Genomic DNA, 19,452 nt, shown 5'->3' with positions numbered 1-19,452 from the left:
CCTCCCCCTCTCCACCCCCCTCTCCCACCTGTGCTTGTTTCCACACCTTATTTTCCTTATTTCTGTCAGTTAATTGTGAAAGGCAGAAGTAGAATAAAACTGCCTCTCAGAAATGCCACTCAGTAGCTATATTCTCAACAAATTCCCTTATCTTTTTCTTTTTCTTTTCTTTTCTTTCTGTCTTTCTTTCTTTTGGTTTTACATCTTTTTTATTAGTATAGGTTGGCATACAGATTAATGGGTTTCATTTTGGAAGACTTGTCCATGAACATACCATACTTGATCATTTTTATACGTCCATAACTTCCTTTCCCTGGTGTCTTTCTCATTCCTGAGACACGATACCCAGCCAACCCCCAACTCACAAGAAGAGAGGGCTATTTTCACTCACAATTGCAGTCCCTGGCAGGCTTCCGGCAGGCAGCCTGATGGAAGGGCCCCAGGCAGAGGAAAACTGCTTGTGCCATGGCAGCAGGAAGCAGAGAAAAGGAAGAGGAAGGGGGAGGGAGACACACCCTTCAGGTCAGGCCTCCAGCCAGGTGCCTCCCCTGACCCAGCCCCACCGCCTGTCAGCGAGTCAGCCATGTTGCCTTCCACCCATGAGCACATGAGACTCTTTGAGGACATTCTTGCCCTGAACTATGCCACTGGCCTCCTCCTAGTTTCCCATTTGGCGAGGGTGTTGATATCAATACTATATGTTCATTGTTTATAAATAAAATGCAAATAGGGATACCTTTCCCATTTTGTACTGGGGGACCGGTACTTTGTTTTCTTACTCAAACATATTTGATTTCTAGAACAGTAATCAAGTCTACCTAAGGCAAAGAGCTATGACAAAAGATATAGGCTCCTCAAAATGGAGTCCTGCCCTACCTTAGCATCCTCTCCACCCATGCAGTCCTCTTAACAAAATATTTCTGCTTTCTAGCCTCCGGTAGTGCTGAAAAGGGGGATGACTGAACACTGCTTTTTTTCCACTTTGATAAATGGGGACAATGGGAGGAGCAACTGTCAAACAGCATTAGAGAGATTTTATAGAATTCCCAAGGAAAGTTATCTTGCTTTGGGAAAGGGGAAGAAATGTACTGAATGTGTTTAAATTCAGATGAAATATTCTTTTCAGTTTAAAATGTAGAGCTAATCAGAGATAATTGTATGGTGATCAGAGCTGGCCAGCCCAAAAGATATTTTAAGCATTAATAAACCTCATCTCTCCTAAATAAAGGAGATGAGAGCCAGGGACAGCTGAGTCCCTACATCTAGTGGGAATTGGGAGTAAGAGAATAAATGGAAAGTCATCTCCTATTTGCGGTGCTGCTGTAAGCTCACATGGAGAGTGAAGAATGGAAGATGTCTTGTCTCTGGTCAGAGCTGGGCATTCTTGAAGGTTACCTCTTCTTATTCAGTGATGCCTTAGCACCAACAGCTGGGGAAAAAGCAGTCAGAGGCAACCCAAAAGGGGCATTCCTGTTCCATCCTCTCAAGTCACTTCTAAATGGAGGAAGAATGCCTAAGGTACGAGAATGTTCTGGTGAGGGATTAGGGCTGTGGGAAGAGAGGAAGAAGGTTGTTCTTAACATGGTCTCAGCTTCATTCGTCCTTACACCTTTACATGCATCTCTTTTCCTTTTTTTTTTTTAAGAGCTGTGTCAAGAGTGCTCGATTTGATTGTTCTGGGGAGGATGAATTTTTGATAGGTGGTTTTCACCAACATCCACCTCTTCCTCTCAAAAAAGCCTTCTAGGATCCAGGCCGTGCCCTTCGCACTGCCATGCCTCTGTGCATGCTGTTCCAGTAATGGAACCATCTCCCTACCCTCTCCACTCACACCAGGCAATTCCTGCCCATTGTCAGTACTCAACAGCACTTCTGTGAAGCTTTTCCTAATGACTACCACACCCTAATACACACAAGGAAAGGTCATTAATTAATACTGCATGCTAACCTTTAATGTGCTATACTACAGAATGTACACATAAGACAGAATTTTCCGGCAGATTTTTCATCAAAACATTTTGTTCAGTGGGCTGTTCCTGCCCCTATAGATTTCAAGTTAAATGACTACAGTGCTTGTCTTTTAGAAGGATTTGAATGTAAATCATGGGTCAAAGACTGGGGGTAAGGGAAGCGAAAAGAACCCAGAATGACCATCTGAGAAAAATCACAACTTCTTACTCTGCCTGCTAATAAAATTTTATTTTAAAACATGAAAGAACTATAGCAAAACTTCTAAAATGCATCACTTGCATCTCCCTTTTCTTTATAGTTCATAGTTGTTTTTATATTTATCATCTTACCGAATCATGATTGTACAGCCTTTCAGAGTTAGTAACTGCGATAGACTCAGCAAAGTCTTATATCTTTTTGCGGGGAGCGGGTACCAGGGATCGAACTCAGGTCTATTTCACTTGCAAGGCAGGTGGCAGAACCACTGAGCTAAATCCCCAGCCCACAAAATCTTATATCTTTTTGTGTCTCAACTTCTTTATATATAAAATACAGATGGGCCCAGCTTTTTGTTTTGTAATGCTAATGTAACACACATTTTATAGATGATGCAACTAAGACCCAGTTTCATCAAGTGAGGCAACTGACTTGTCTAACCTCCAGAGCTAGTGAGTGTGGGACTGGAGAGGAGAATGTGGTCATCCATCTGCTCTCCACCAGTTTCGGCAGACAGCTTCCCTGTGCTGGACACTAATAACAGCACGGGGAGATGCACGTAACTAAGGCCTCGTCTTTTCCCTTAGGGAAGTGCTGCCTTGTTTTTCCTTTTTTTCTTCCCTTTTCCTTCTTGTTTGAGCTGCCTGTTATTTCAGTAACTTGTTGCATGTTCGGTTGGAAAGTGGGAAGTCTGACAAGTGATCATTTATGATTCATTTCCTGGGCCTGCATACCTTCATAGAGCCCCGTATGGTGTGCTTCCTTTATGTACTATTTTTCTCATCACTGCACCATGTGCTAACATAAGACTATTAAATGATTTAATCTCACGCTTCTGACTTAAGCAGCTTTCCACCCATGAGGGTGGCAGGAACCATTTGGCTGAAAGAACTGCAGGAGGTGGTGCAGCCTGGTTCTAGAAGTCATCACTTGGCAGTGAAGATCACTAAAGGCAATTCTAGCATGTTGGGAATACTACAGATGTGATAAAATGTTGATTGGCTTATTATAGGAAAAGCTCACACAACTCACTAAGGGAAATCTAATGTATCAGTACCCAAAGGGACAAAATACACAGAGAAGCAACTGATGAGCAGACTACCAACTAATAAAGTATATACACTATCTATAGTCTAGTAGTCAGTACGACAGGTTTTAAAATAATGATCTTCACCTGTTAAATTAATGGAAGAATTAAGTATACATCACAGAGGGAGGAGATGTGATGAAACGAACATGTTTTAAACATTTCTGGTAGAGATGTGGTATAATCAGCCTTTCTGTAAAATAAGCTGGGACTGTATACCAATAGCTTCAAAATAGCCCCTACTCATGGGCTCACTAATTTGTTTTTAGAAATCTACTTTAATAAAACAATCATAAATTTGGTCAGATACTCAAAAGTGGAGATGGTCAGCCCAATCTACTATTATTTATAATCGGAGGAAATTGGAAACTGAAATAAACAGCAGTAAGAAAAATGATCACAAAGCTATATGGCATATTATAATAATGCAAAGAATATTTGAGGGCCTGAAAACATGTCAAGCCACAATTCCTTTAACCCATAACTGAGGAGTTCTTCAAATGGTACCAATAACGAATGACAGGGACCTCCTCCAAACCTACTAGGCAGAGAGAGAACACAAGGCTGCTGCCACCTACTACCTGTACTGGAGTGCCCAGAACTCTGGGTTTACCCAGGACCACTTCTTCAGTAGAAGAATTGTAAGATAATGCAAAGAAGCTGAGACCACCTCTGCTGTTGGCACAGAATACAGGCCCTGGAGAGTGGCAGGTTTTAGTGAGATGAACAATAAACTCAGAAAGTATTTTTCAAGCTAAATTGCAGTATATGCATGAGATAATATTTTAACAGATTCTCAGTTTTAATTCCTTTCCACACACAGAGTATCCCCAACTGTTATAATTATTTTAAACTTAATTCCAATTATCTCATTAGACAGATGCCCTCCACCAACAGTCCCGAGTCCTTCCACTTCCACTTCAGATAGTTCCAGAATCATCCAGAGCCCTCCCTACAAGGTAGCACTGTGGTTAAGAGCACCAGCACTGGGGTCAGAATTGCTAGTTTCAAGGCCCAGTTTTGTCATATACCAGTTGCAAACCTTGACCCAAGGTGATTAACTGCTCTAAAGCCACCTTCCCTCTGCTGTCAAATAGGGAGAGTAATGTCTGTCTTGCAAGGGTCATGCCAGGTACAGGGATCAGCTAGTGCCATAGTTAGCCCAGAGTAAACAGTATGTGGTGGGCTTTATTATTATGTCTCCTTTTAGCTCTCAGATGGCTTTCGCCTACCAGTTACAGAAAAATACTTGGTGAGGGTGAGTAGAAGCAGCCCAGAGCCTAGAGCAGCATTAGCTAGTAGAGAAAGCACAGATTAAGTTATTGCAGCTCTGAAACACTTTGTATGGAGACTGGGATTTTTGTTCTCAGGGGAAACAACACAGTGGGAATGACATGGGTGGAGAGAAAGACATTTGGTATGATCCATGAAGTGTGTGGAATGAGGGAATTCTGAGGCCATGTTGACCCCAAAGCAGGGATGGGGGGTGTCTAGAATAGGCCATCAGGCGTCACAATGACAGAAATGCACTCATGCCGCATACATACCCAGCCTTGAGAGTTCCTGGTGTCAGCAGCCAGTGACTGATGTGCGAGGTCTCAGAGGTACCTTGTGGACTTCTGCTGGAGAATCAGTCCTAGGTCCTTTCCCTTGTTTCACTTTTTCAGTTTATTTCACACTGTGTTCTCCCCTGTGCTGATGACCATGTTGTAATCATCAGTTTTAATTTCTGCTAACTAGTTTAGACTTTCCATTTTCTAAGCATGTTCCCTTTCCCTACTTTTCAAATATATCAAGCAGTAAAAGGGGGGGGGCAGATGGAGTCAGGATTCAGATCTCAGCTCTGCTACTTCCCAGTTCTGTGTCCTTGGCAACATTATTTAATTTCTCTAAAGCTCCATTTCTACATTTGTAGCAAAAATATGACATCTCACCCAACAGTTGAGAGAATTCCTGAAAAAAATTTTTGAAGAGAAACTGCCATGTAGAAGGTAGTCTCCTTTCAGTGGAGAAAAATAATGCTTAAAAGCAAATGTTGAAATATTGTTCGTGTGGCTCTGTCAATCATATCAAATATGTAGTTAAAATAAGCTTGTAAATATTTTGATGATTATTGCTTCTCGGCCTTTTGGCTAAGATCAAGTGTAGTAAATATTTTGATGATGAAAACTATTTGACAATTAAAACAGGGTGCTGAGGATGTAAGAATAAACAAGACAAAATTCTTGCCAGTTGGAATTTTCAGCAGGCCATGTAATATAGGTATACATACATACATATACATAGATATAGATATAGATATATACATATATATGTATATGTATAAATGTTTTATCAAAAAATTAGAAAATTACTTGTGCATGACTTTCAGTAGACTGACCTCTTAAGTGATTAATGATCCAAGTTGATGGTTGGGGCATATGAATGAAATACCAGATTCCAAAATATCAAGTTCTAAGAGATTTATTTGAGTGAAAGGGTAAATTTTGAGCTGAGAAGGATCACGTGTTAATGTCTAAGAAAATGCATTATATAAATTGTGACACCTCTGAAAGTGAAGTCAGCTGGCTTTCCTAGGCCAGAAAATTGCTGGTGATCCTAGAGAATTGTGTGAGGCCACAATTTAATTGCACAGGCTTTAAGAGATCTGCAATCCTTTATCCCATTAATTCAACCTGTAACTTTGTTCTCTTGTCCCTTTTGAATATGCAATTCTCATTGATTTCAATGGGAGTTACAGACACAGAGAAAGAGAAGAATTGAGCCAATTATCTGTTCAAAGCAGAGCATCCTTTAAGTACAGTATTAGTGTTTGCCGGCACATTAGTGAGTCAGCTCCTTCTCCTGTTTTGTCCGGAAGGCTTTGCAGTTTGAATGGACTGTTTTAAAGGGCACCCTCCTTCCCTAAAATCTCAGTGTCATTCCCATGCACCAGTAATTTGATTGTGTCTGCTGGGAGGCAATGACCCCACATTTAATCTCAACTTTACTGCTGAATTGCTTCAGATTTAAGTGATGGCCTAATCATAATTACCAACCCTAAATAACATTATAAATTCCTACAGTGCCTACTGGGCTCGAGTGCTGTTCCACAGAGCAAGTTAAATCGACACAGACTCAGACCTTACAGACCTCTTGTTTGAAACAATCTGGGCCTATTGTCATGCATGAACAGAGAGCCAAGGGGAAAATGGCTGTCAGTGATCTTGCACAGAGACTGAGCATGGCGCTGTGATTTCAGCTGTCCTTCACGTATATACTATTTGTGTAGCATGGGAAAGTTCTTTAAAACAAGTCTACTTTTGTACTGATTTCCATTCTGTAACTGTGTGTACATTTGAACTGTGAAAGTCTTATTTGAAAACTTTTTCAGGGGAGAATCTGATGATGTCAAAACCAGACACCTCAGGTGCCCAACTGCTCTATTAGCCACAGACTTTCGAGGTGCTGTTTTTTATAAGTTTCAGGCCTGGAAGCTCAGGTTCTTCTTTTTACTAGGAGCTCTTTTTCTGACCCAGAGAAAATTATTTGTCCACATTTTGAGATATTCTAACTTCTTGCTTCTAGAAGCCCCCTTTTCCTTCTGTCAGGGTATTTTTAATGCTCAGTAGGACTGGGCCCAGAACTAGTTTCCACCAGTAACTGTCTCTAGATGTGGCACAAGAATTCAATTCCAAGTTTTCACTTTTGTAAGGCAAATAAAGAGACCTGTCACAGACAGCCAGTGTGGGCTGTACAGCCCACTGTATGTGGCAGCACTGCAAGTGCTACAAACTTGTGACATGGCAAAGGGAACATTGTCACAACTTGGAGATAGTTTCGAATTCTAGCAGTAGTATCATAATATGCACCTTTTAGAGTGAGTATAGATGAGATTTGAAGAAGTTTGCGAAAAAGCCTGGATGCATTGGAGGGGTTCTTTCCTTTGTTTTTCTTTTCTTTTCTTTTTTTGAATTTTTGATTCATTTTCGATGATTCTTAAAAATTTTTTTTGATTCATTTTCAATGAGGGAGGTTATTTAAATATGTTACAGACTTCCCATGGATTAAAAAATCCATATGTGATTATTCTTTTAAAGGAAAAAAACTCTTGTTTATTTTTCTCAAAATCTTATTTCTTAAGAAACAAAGACCCTATGAAATAGATCACCAGATAGTTATAGCCATATTTTGGGCATATTAATGCTCGAAGGGAAGTTTTCCGCTGGGTTTGATTCTGACTATTTCAGATCAACTAAGTGCTTATTCACCAAATGTACTCCATGTAAACAAGTAACAAAATAAGTGGAAACAGCAAAAATCACTGCTATTTTAATTATTAGCATGTATTTTTGGATGGATGATTTTTCCTAATACAATATAAAATCTAATTTCTAATACATGTAAAATAATAAATAATAGGTCTCAGAAATTATTAATATCATGTTTAAACTGCTTTTCAAAACTTTTCTTGCCTTACTGTAAAATAGTCTGAATTTGAATGAAAGATATCCAAGTTTACAGCAATATATTTTCTACTGTCTTCTATGCCTTCTAAATAGATGAATATAAAGAAGTATTGCTAACTCTGTTCCTTGTGGCACATAAGGTTAAGAAATTTTATGGAAAAGCTTAAATCATTTCAAGGTAATTATTTCTGTAACTTTTAAGGAATAACTCAATTTTTTAACAAATGAGCATTTGCACAGTAGAGTTATAGTGGGATCCCAATTTGAGGAGGCCAAGCAGGAAGAAAACACATAGCGAGATCCTCATTGGTCTTTGCTGATAAAACAAAAAGCACAATAAAATTGAGGGAAAGTTTGAATCCATGGATTTAATAATAAAACATCATCAATTTTTTAAAAAACCCACCAGGCATTTTATAGGCATCAGGTGCTAAAGAAGGGCAGAAGGAGAGAGATTTTAGTGAAGTCAGTGGTAAGAGGAAAAGTGCTAGAGAAAGATGAACAGACTTTGGCTAGTGTGCCAGTCAGATTTCTATAACTATAACAAAATATCTGAAATAATCAACTTATAAACCACAGGTTTATTTTGGCTGATGGTTTCAATCAGAGGTTGGTTGGTTCACTGCTTTTAGACCTGTAGCAAGGCAACTCATCATGGTGGGGAGGTGAGAAAGGTAAAACTGCTTACCTCATGGTGACAGGGAAGCAAAGACAGGGACAGAAAGATCCAAAATCCCCATTTTACCTATCAATGACGTTCCCACGCTGACCTAACCTCCTTCCACTAGGCCCTCCCAGTGGTTCCACCACTTCCCAGTATCACCATAAGTTGGGACCAAATCTTCATCACATGCACCTTTAGGAGGCATTCAATATCCAGAACATAGCACCTAAGCAGAGGAAATACATTTCTGAAATTTTACACTTCTAATTTCCAGTGAGCATCTTTAAATTCTTTCACAGTATGAGTGTACAAAATACAGATAATTAGCAAATCATAGAACTTGGGTACAGATGGCTAAAATGACTGGCTCGTGGTCAGCAGTGAAACTTCACCAAAGATGACCCCACAGGAAGCAGTGCTTTCACTGAGGCCCGCTTTTCCAGTTGGTGTTCAGCACTATCCTGAGTTTGTGCATCCAGATCTTCAAAAGATAAGATTGTGATGATGCAAATAAACTACTCCAGTTCTACTAGGGAGCACAAGTAAATAAGTTAACAAGAGAACCTGAGAGTTAGCTAAATTGGAAAGCTGGCTGAAATGCAAAATAGAACATCCTTGGTAAGAAATGATGGGTATGCGCAGCCTGCAGGAGAATGGAGAATGGTTTGTAATACAGCTCTGCTCATTAGGATCTCAGCTCAGGGTTCTTCAGTGATCAGTGCAGAAGGCATATTGGAAACATGCCACCTGTCTAATTATTTCCAGCACTGTCATGAAAAGTGTAAACATTTAAGAACACCCTGAATGTTATCTCTTTTTCTGCAGATAAAATAATGATAAAAGTATTGAAGTTCTGTGCTATAGATGTCAGGCTAAATGTGAATGTTATTATTACTATTATTATTATATGAACATGTATCTATTCATATACATAAAATATATGTACAAAAATGCTGCTGAATGACTTCAGTAGCAGACATGTGGTTCTTATGATTTTGAAGGCTGAGGATTCCAAGGCGAGTCATTGGCAGATTTGCTGTCTGGTGAGGACCTGCTGTCTGGCTTATAACCCCTACCTGCTTCGGCTGTCATATTGTAGGGTAAGATTTCAACATAGGAGTTTTGACAAGACATAAACATTCTGTCCATAACATCTATGAAATGAAATTCACACGTTGTAATGAGTCTTCCTTCTCTTTTCCACTAAATGCTTCCCATCTTGCTCCAAGCCCACCTTTCCTAACTCACTCAGTGACAGCCATTCCTCTCACCCTAGTGCCCATCGGTCCACTGATTCTAGCAACTCTCTAGGTCTTTCTTACTTCTAACAGAGATAGTTTCTCTGTGAGTGAGATAGCGATCTTTGGAGATCTTACACATATTGTGGCTTCCTCTGTTTGAGATTTCCATCACAGATGGACTTGTGCACACTTGCTGTGGAAGATTTTTTGTGTGCTTTTTAGCACATACAGTACTGTGCAGTATTATTCAGTCCAGCATGGCTCCAAAGGTGCAGAGCAAGCATGCTGGCAAAAAGAAAGTCAAGAGTGGTAATGAAGGTGACAAGAATGTGAAGAGAAATAATGAAGGTAACAAGAAAGTGTAAGAAGAAGAAAAAGAATGGTAAGAAGAAGATTTTGAAGAAAATAAGCACTGAATTGAAAAAAGGAAATTGTAGAAAAGCATGAACATGGTATTTATGTGAGTGACTTCTCTGGCCTTGGAGTACAAGATGGCAAAGTTGACAACCTCAGCTATTTTGAGGAATAGAGATGACATCAAAGGAGCTGATGTTACAAAAGGAGTAACGATTTTAACCACGCAGAGGACACAAGTTCTGGAAGAAGAAGTGGAAAAACTTTTGTTAGTTTGGTTGAATGAGAAATAGCTGGCAGGTGATAGCGAAGCTATGATCTGTGGAAAAGCCAGGAAATTTCACAGATTTACTGGAAGAAAACCCCCCTACAAATGCAACAAGTGATGAATTTAGAGCCATTGGAGGGTGGTTTGATAAATTCCACAAGAGAAGTGATATCCGTAGTGTGACAAGACACAGTGAGGCTTCCAGTTCTGACAAGGCTGCTGCAGAAGCCTATAAGAAAAATAATTAATGGAATTCATGAAGGCAGCAAATGTTCCATTGTGCTGAAACAGGGCTCTTCTGGAAGATGCTGAACAGAATCTAGATCTGAGAGAGGAAAAGGCACTGCCAAGGCACAGCCCAAGAAGGACAGATTGACCCGTTTGCCTTTGTGCAAAAGCAAGTTCCTATCTGAAGATTGAGTTACTACTGGTGCACCATTCCCAGACCCCCTGTACAATGAAGGAACAGAATGTGAACAATACCAGGCTGCCTGTCATGTGCAGGGTCAATGTGAAAGCTTGGGTCACAAGGCAGTTGTTCATGGAATAGCTGCATGAGGTGTTTGCAGCCATTGTTAAGAAATATCATTCTGATAACTGCATGAAGGTGCCTTCTGATGGACAATGTCCCAACACACCCTCCAGCCTATGACATAGACACTGAGTATGACTTCATAATGGTCAAGTTCCCATAGGACACCTCTTCTGTAGCCCATAGACCGGCAGGTGATCTGCAACTTCAGGGAGCTGTGCACAAAAGTGCTCTTCACCGGGTGTTTGAAGAGATGTCCTTGACTCTAAAAGAGTTCTGGAAGAAATGTTTCAATGTCCTCCACTGCATCAACCTCATTGACAAATCCTGGGAAGATATTATGTATGGGACCTTAAACTTAGCCTAGAGGAACCTATGGCTAGAATGTGTCACTGAACATGAATTTGAAGGGTCCAGTGCACAGGTAGTGGAGAAGATTGTGTCCCTGGGCAGGAGTATGGGTCTGGATGTTGCTGGTACAGACATAGAGGGACTTGTTGAGGACCATAAGGAGGAGCTGACGACAGACAAACTTGCTGAGCTGAGCAGCAGAAGGCACTTGTTGAGAAGTGTTCCGCCGAGGAAGAGGAAGACAGGAAGGCAGTCAGCAGTGATGTGGTAAAATCCATTATAAAAAAATGGAATGAGTGCCCGAGTTTCTTTGCGAAGCACCACCCCAACATAACTATAATGAATAGAGTGTAGAATCTGATGAATGGTAACATGGTCTCTCATTTTTGGAGGGTTAAAAACAAGTGACATTAGATATATTTTTTTCATAAAAATTGACCCTACAGCTAAGAGACAAAAAAGAGAAGAAAGCCCTGCAGGAGATCTCCCCAATGTCCTTATGGAAGGGGGTTTACCCTCCAAAGAATAATCTCCCCACGCAACTTCCTTCCTCCCTGCCAGAAGTTGCCTCAAGCAAGGTGAATGTTCTCTCTCTTCATATTGTACTGTACTTTGTTTCATATTCTTGTGTTTAATTTACACTGAATTTTATTGGGGAATTTGATTTAGTTTGCATCCAGTTTAGTTCATGACGAGAATTGTGAGATGAATTGAATTCGTAAACTGAGGTTCCACTGTATACTCACCAATTCTTTAATACTCCTCATTTCAAAGTAGGGGTCTGTTTCTACTTAGTGGGTCTTTCTAGTGACTTGCTTCTAATCAGTATAAGAAACTAGAACTTAGAGTATACAACTTTGGATGCTATATTATAAAAGGCCTTACATCACCACCTCCTCCTCCTCCTCCTCCTTCCTCTCTCTCTCTCTCTCTCTCTCTCTCTCTCTTTCTCTGGAACAATCCATGCTATGTCTAATCCAGATGCTATGTCACACAGAAATTCACCTGGGACAAGGTACCTGTGGTAACAGTTGGAGGGAGGCCTCCTGCCCTAGTCTCATGAGTGAGCCTCGAAGTGAATCCTGAAGTTCCAGGAAAGCCTTCAGGTGACAGTAGCCATGGTCCCTATCTTAGAGTCAGCCTCCTGAGAGGCCTTGAGCCAGAACCACTCAGCTGAACATTTCCTAAATTTTGATCAACAAAAACTGCGAGATTAATAAATGTTTTATATTTTGGGCAACTGAGCTTAGAAGTGGTATGGTATCTAGGAACAGATACCTAATACAATGAACTGACAGAATAATGTGCTATCCTAAAGTAAAAGGCATATGAAGAGTTATGTGAGAATTTGTGCATGCGCGCGCCCACGTGTGTGTGTGTGTGTGTGTGTGTGTGTGTGTGTGTGTCTGTCTGTCTATCTGTGTGTGCGGGACCTTTGCACTGAGCTACATCCCCAGCTCTTTTTTATTTGGGGGCAGGGAACACGTTCTAAAGAAAAACATATTGTACAGATTAGAGGGAAAAACAAAAGCTATTCAATGTTATCTCAATTTAGAACTTTATTTTACACTAAACTCAGTGTTTTATTGTTTTAATATATAATGCATTTTCCAGAAATAGAACCATTGTGTAAGTCATTTTAGAAGTTTATACTTTTTGTTTGTTTAAAATTTTTCTGAAGATATTCAAAACCCCATCAGCGTCAACCATGTTATTTATTTGAATGGCCAGAAAAGAAATTTAGTATTATCTGCATTTATCCCTCAAGGATTCTTGGTAATTCTGTAAATAGGGGAAATATCTATTTCAAATATGACTATATGTAAGCACTGCCTAGTGAAATACACATTCATTTATTTAAGCTGCTTTCCATTTATTCCTCCTCTATAGTACAGTAGGACACGGCTTTAATGAAATTTGTTTATGGAGATAGACTTTATATTCTGTGACTTCATTTCAGACAGTTAGAAGGCACTACAAAATATGTTTATGAAGATTGCTGTGTTTCCTAATGTGGAGAACCACTGCACTGGATCCTTGCAGTTGTGTGGAGAGTGTGGTAGTTGGTAGAGAGTATGACAGACCCAGCTTTAATCCTGAGTTAGCCATCTTTTGCCTCTTTCCGGATTGTTTAATTATCTGTTTAAAAAAAGGTACCAGGTGCTACTTTACAGATTTAGGGAGACTCAAAGATAATGTATTAAAGTGTTCAGTAGAGTCCCCGATGCTTCGTGGTAGTGATGACACATGCTAAATAATAGTTCATGTTTGATCCATTGTGTGATAGGCAAATCAGTGTGTTTATCCACATATTTATTCCTCCCATCTTGAAAATCAACAGTAGTAATGCTTAAAAATAACTCCAGAGAATCCCAATGAGATAAAGGTTATTTTTTTAGGCTAAGAGGTAAAGACAGAGCCTCACTCAACTAAGTTTGGATCTGGAGTGTCCCCTCGAGGCTTGTGTTCAGAGCAGTGGTCACAGGAGGAACTTTTGGAAGGTGATAGAATCATGAGGGCCCTGAGTTCAGCAGGGACGGACCCCTTGATGGATTTGTGTTTGATGACATTACTGGGGGGTGATGGAAACACAGGCAGCAGGGCATAGCTGAAGGGAGTAAGTGGTGAGGACGATAGTTTGTCCCTGACCCCTTCCTCTCTCCCTCTCTCTTTCTGTGCATCCTGGCTTCCCTGAGATGAGCAGCTCTCCTCCCCTACACTCTTCCTCCATGTTCCTGACTGCTACACACACAGAAAGAGTAAAGCCAACTGACCATGGGCTGAAACTGAGCCAAACTAAATCTTTCCTCCTTCAGATTGATTTTCTCAGGTATTTTGTCACAGCAAAGGAAAGCTGACTAATACAGTTCAGTGTGTGCCAGTGATGGCAAAACCTTTAGAACTTTCTGTGATATAAACAGCTCACTGAGGCAAGCTTGCCATAGTCGCCACCACTGGTATCTGTCTTCTGCTCGCTCCTCTTTGCTGACCTATGGACAGAACCTCATTCTGATCCTGCCATGCATGTAAGCTATGCTAAATGGGCTGTGTTCCCCCACAGGCAGAATAAGTGTCCTCCTGGTTTACAGACCCCCAGAATCAGAGAGAAGCCCAGGAACCATCCAGCCATGCCAGGCACAGTGATGTACACCTGTAATCTCAGCACTCTGCTAGGCTGAGGCAGGATGATCAAGATCACAAGTTAAAGCCCATGGGCAACCTAATGACTTTGGGAGACCCTAATTCAAAATAAAAAGTTAAAAAAAAAAAGGACTGGGGATGTAGCTCAGTGTGAAAGGCCTAGATTCAATCCCAGTACCACAAAAGAAAGACAAAACAAAAAAACTCTAGCCAAATCTGACAGGAGACTATTTGCTCATGTAACCCCTAAGGCAAGCTCTTAGAAGAGGAAGAGGGCCCCCAAAATGCATGGAATGCTTTTAAGCTATAGCTTAAACTGACCTTGCCGAGATAACTAAAATGTGGGTTCATTTCCACCATGCTTTTTAAAACAATCACCTTCATAGACCTCATGGAAAACAGGGAGCTTTTCTATTCAGTATGCATAAAAAGGAGTCATATAAATCCTATATTGTAGAGCTATTAGCACTAAAATTGCAAAAAAAAAGTTTTAAGAGAGAAATGAAGATGCTAAATATATCAAACTCTCAGCACTTCTACAACTGGTGTATATATAGAAGATATTTAAATGTAAATTATCTGTGGACTAAAATGAGAAGTTAGGAATTGCATAATAACAAAAGTCATTATTGAGATCCTCTGAAATTTCCTTCAATTAACAGTATCAAATATGATAGAACAATGTAAGTTGCTCACAAAAGATGGCATTAGAGATTTTAGTAGACATTTTTATAGTTTAACAAAAGGGAGTCCCTGAAGTATAGGAGAGGGTTTAGATAATGCTATTAGTTAATCAAAAATGTCAAATAACAGTCATCATATCCCTTTCTTTTTAAAGGAAAGGAAAGTAGGAACTAAGGACTGAGAGGGGATGGCTTAAAAAGAAATAGAGGAAAAAGCTGACAAAAAGAAAGAAATAGTGACAGTCTAAGATAAGTGTAAGTTGTAGTTATGCAGTCTATTTGTCTCAAAAATTATATATGAACTAAAATATATTAAAGGATAAAACTGAAATATTTATATAGCTTTTTGTGTGTCGATTATGCCCCATTAGAGCAGTTTTTAACCAGGCATGGTAGTATAGCGCCTGTAATCCCGGCACTTGGGAGACTGAGGCAGGAAGATCTTGAGTTTGATACCAACCTGAGTTATATAGCCATAGCCGGCCTGGACTGCATGGTGACCTGCTCCTCAGAGAAAATAAAAATACATTATTACTTTTAAAAATAAAGAATGTTTTAAAAGAAAAGTTTTCCAAAGATATAGAAATTAGCATTTTTAAAGAATGATAATGAGTTTTTACTTAAGGTTCTTACATTCTCTTATAATTCCCCCTACGTGCTTCTGGTTTTTACTGTGCTGGAGTTTAAGAATGCACCCTCATTTACCTTCCAGCTGCAGCTGTTCTTTGTTAGTGCTTTATTTTCAAGTGTTGGGACTAAGAGATGCCACCTAAGTACACCCACTATTAATCCCAGAAGAAATACAGTTTTAGTAACCTTCACTTCATGTAAATTGTTGGTTTTCTAAAGAGTTGTGTTGGTATAAAATATTGATGGATCCTCTCATTTTTGAATGGAATTGTCCCAAATTTAATAACCCTTTTTATAACTCCACATTTTCAAATATTGTAGAATAAAAACATTAACTAAATAGTGTGGATAACGCAAGGTTAACCAAAAATTCCTATGTTTCAAACTGAGTAGTAAAAATGTTCCTTAAACACATATGTGCTCCCCTGCTTTGAGATCTCTGACTTGCCTAGAAAAGAGGCAAGGTTTTCCCTGCACTGAGACTGCTGCCCACTCATTACTCAGGGCTCTGAGTCAACAGGACCAGAGCCAGAACCTCCTGTAAACCCAGCCTCATACGCTCACCGAGTTTGTAGCACTGCTATTTGCTTGAAGTGAAGAACTGGATGTCGTAGATAATTTGATCTTGAATTTGAGAAATATTTTTAGGTTCATTATTATCTTTTAGAAAAGCATTGTAATTTGCTAATTGGTAGTTGCATGTTCCCATAAGAAGACAGAATGAAGGATCCTTTATACATAATCATTTAGCTAAAATGAAATATTGTTAAAATTTTCTGAAGAAAGCCCATCAAAATAAAATAGGCCTTAAAATAAAATTTTTATATATATATGCAAGCAAATTAGTTTTCTTACTCAAAAATCTGTTGGTATTATCTTTAGAAAAAAGTACTCCTCCAATACCGACTTTTTCAAACTGACATGATAATATAGGAAGAGACTTTAAAATTTTAAAATTAATGCAATTTTTTCTTATAAAATAATGTGTGGAGAGAAGAGACATTGGTGAAAAGAAAAAGAAATTAATTTCTATGAAACAAAGATCCACTGGAGTGAAGAGAACTTCCAGTTGTAACACAAGGAAAATGGTATGCATGGTGAGGGCTGCTGCGTTTGCTCTCCTCCTTGCCTTAGGGTGTGAGTGTTTGCCTCTTCACCCCATAGAAAAGGGAGAATGTGGATCCTTCCCATGAACCCAACGTAATGCATGGTTTTCAAAACACTTTTCCATATTTAAAGATCGTGTGTAGTGACAATGTTTAAAGTGTATCTAATGATAATAAAGTGGCTGTATTGAAGTGGCCCAGTTATTATATTAACCTCTTCATACATCCCAGAAATACACATGTGTGCACACAGGTAATATGTATGTTGAAAATCAAAAAAAAATTTGGGGCGGGGGGGGTTTTGAGACAGGGTCTCACTATGTAGTTGAGGCAGGCGCTGGAACCACTGAGCTAAATCCCTGGCCCCTTATCACTATGTAGTTGAGACTGACCTGGAACTCACTATGTAGCCCAGACTGGTCTCGAACTCATAGCGATCCTCCTGCCTCAGCCTCCCAAGTGCTGGGATTACAGGCATGCGCCACCATGCCTGGCTGAAAAATCAAAATTTTGAATTACATTTCATTCCAAAATGATTATTAAAGTTTAAACATTTGCTAAGAATATTGTGATTACCATTGCTTTCAGTAGCTTCCTTTGAATTTTTCAATACCAAAAAATGTAAAATGAAAAGCAGTAGATAACACCATGTGAGAAACTTTCAATAGGGAACAGCTAGCTATACAAGCAACAGATATACATAGGGATCATATAGATTATCTACAACTTGTACCATATTTAAAAATGAGACTTGAAGCTTAAAAAATAAGACAAATAGCAAATAACAAAAATATTTGCAATATAAGACATTTCTGTTGAATATTTCTTTATCCAAGCCTTTTCACGGTGATACAAACTTGTAAATGTATTTGACAGCATTGCATTGACTTGTCAAATAAATCAGTGCACAGTGTAGGTGTTAGGGACAATCTTCGTGCTGTTTTCATGCTATTTTTTAAATATCCAAATTCTGCCGTAAGCTTTTCATGTTATGCTACAGTATCATCTCTGGGCTCTCACTATACCCTCAAAACCTAAGGGCCAAGAAGTAGCGTGGTTCAGGAGGAACCAAAATAATTAAAGAGCCGGGCCAGGGATTTAGCTCAGCGGTTCGGTGGCCTGCCTTGCAAGTGCAAGGACCGGAGTTCAATCCCCGCTACCAAAAAAAAAAGAAATTCAAAATAATTAAAAAGACACTTTAGTACATGAATAATTCTAACGTGATCATGGTTTCCAATGGAGAAGATGAAAATAATCCCTCTTCACTTCCTGGCTCTATGGAGTATTTGGACACTTATCTCCCCCTCCCTTCTTGTTATGCTAGAAAACTTCTAAGGACCCTTCCAGTTCTAAAATTCTCTGGTTCCATTAGAAAAGGGGCCAGGCTACCAAAAAACAAAACAAAACAAAACAAAACAAAACAAAAAAAAAACCCAAAAGGACCAGGGATTTAGCTTAGTGGTTCTGCCACCTGCCTCACAAGCACAAGGGCCCAAGTTCAATCCCCGGTACCAAAACAAACAAACAAACAAAAAATAGATAAAAAAGGGCCAGGGATGTAGCTCAGTGGCAACGCGACACCTGCCTGGCAAGTGCAAAGTCCTGAGTTCAAACCCCATCTTGCAAAAATAAATAAAAAAATAAGATTTTCTGGTTCTATGAATATCCCCATTCTTATCATTACATCTCATATTACTTAAAGAATGTTAAATCAGTAAGCTCTTATCTATATCTATCCTTGTGAGAAAAAGTAAATTGAATTCAGGTTTTTTTTATGATTAACGCATTTGTCAAAGTCTTTCCAAGAAAATTACTTTATTGTGTTTTTCCACGAATGGAAATTAAAACTATACAAACTATTGTGTAAAACTTAGCATTCTTTTTTCATAATTTAAAGCTAACTGATTTAATGTTAATGAAAGGAACTATACTTAGAGTTCATAAGATTTTCCTTACATAAAATTCATGCAATTTTAACGGAAAGTCATTAAAATGTAATACTCTATAGTGCAGCCTGTATTAATTACCTTGTATGAAAGTTTGTAATGTTTCTTAATAAATTCTCATTCTGTTTGTCCTGGGGAGGAGAATTGTCTATTGATTATTTCATTATTGCAAATTAAGGGTTCCGAGTTCAGGTCTGCATAATTACTGTCTCATCTTTTTTCTTGTTTAAATATGCTGATGGAAACCAGAAAAATAGATTTTTTAAAAACAGGAAAATATTTTGCATCTGTTCATATCAGTAATACAACAGTGCTAGAATATTTTTAATGTAATATTTTATAACTTGCTGATTATAGGAATATATATACATCATTAGTACATTAAAATTTTGAGAATGATTCTAATAAGAATGTTCTGTAAACTTGATTCTCTTGTACTTTTAAGATTATTTATGTTCATTTCAATGATATTATAAGAAAGGGATTAGAACCCATTGAATCCTTGTGCTTTTCTTTGATTAAATATTCACAAACTACATTTTCAGTAGTTATCCAGAAGAAGGTAAGAGAAAATAAACAGTATCTTTTTGTGCATTTTGTGTTACAATTACAACAAGGCTTTCACTCATTCCAACAAGGAAAATTGTAACTTTTTATATTGACTAAGCATAAATTGTAGGGACTCATTTACACCCATATTTTCCAAAAGGAAAAGGTATAGATGTTAAGTTTGATTACACTTATCTCTTACTGGGATTTAGGAATTGTTATTTAGTATCAAGCATTCCTTTTTAATATTAAAGTTTACAATGTTTGCTAAATTTTAAAAGTTGGA

General features: G+C 38.8%; 1 protein-coding gene and 1 pseudogene across 1 annotated transcript in view; both read left to right on the top strand.

The window, feature by feature from the left end:
• Atrnl1 (attractin like 1) overlaps positions 1 to 19,452 on the top strand; it is a 656,020-nt gene that overhangs the window by 620,297 nt on the left and 16,271 nt on the right. The window lies entirely within an intron of this gene.
• LOC117285331 lies at positions 5,366 to 5,436 on the top strand (annotated as a pseudogene).

Source organism: Fukomys damarensis, unplaced genomic scaffold, assembly GCF_012274545.1.
Source record: "Fukomys damarensis isolate Sample0158 unplaced genomic scaffold, DMR_v1.0_HiC HiC_scaffold_8, whole genome shotgun sequence".
NCBI classification, from domain to species: domain Eukaryota; kingdom Metazoa; phylum Chordata; class Mammalia; order Rodentia; family Bathyergidae; genus Fukomys; species Fukomys damarensis.
This window is presented reverse-complemented; position numbering and strand designations above follow the sequence as displayed.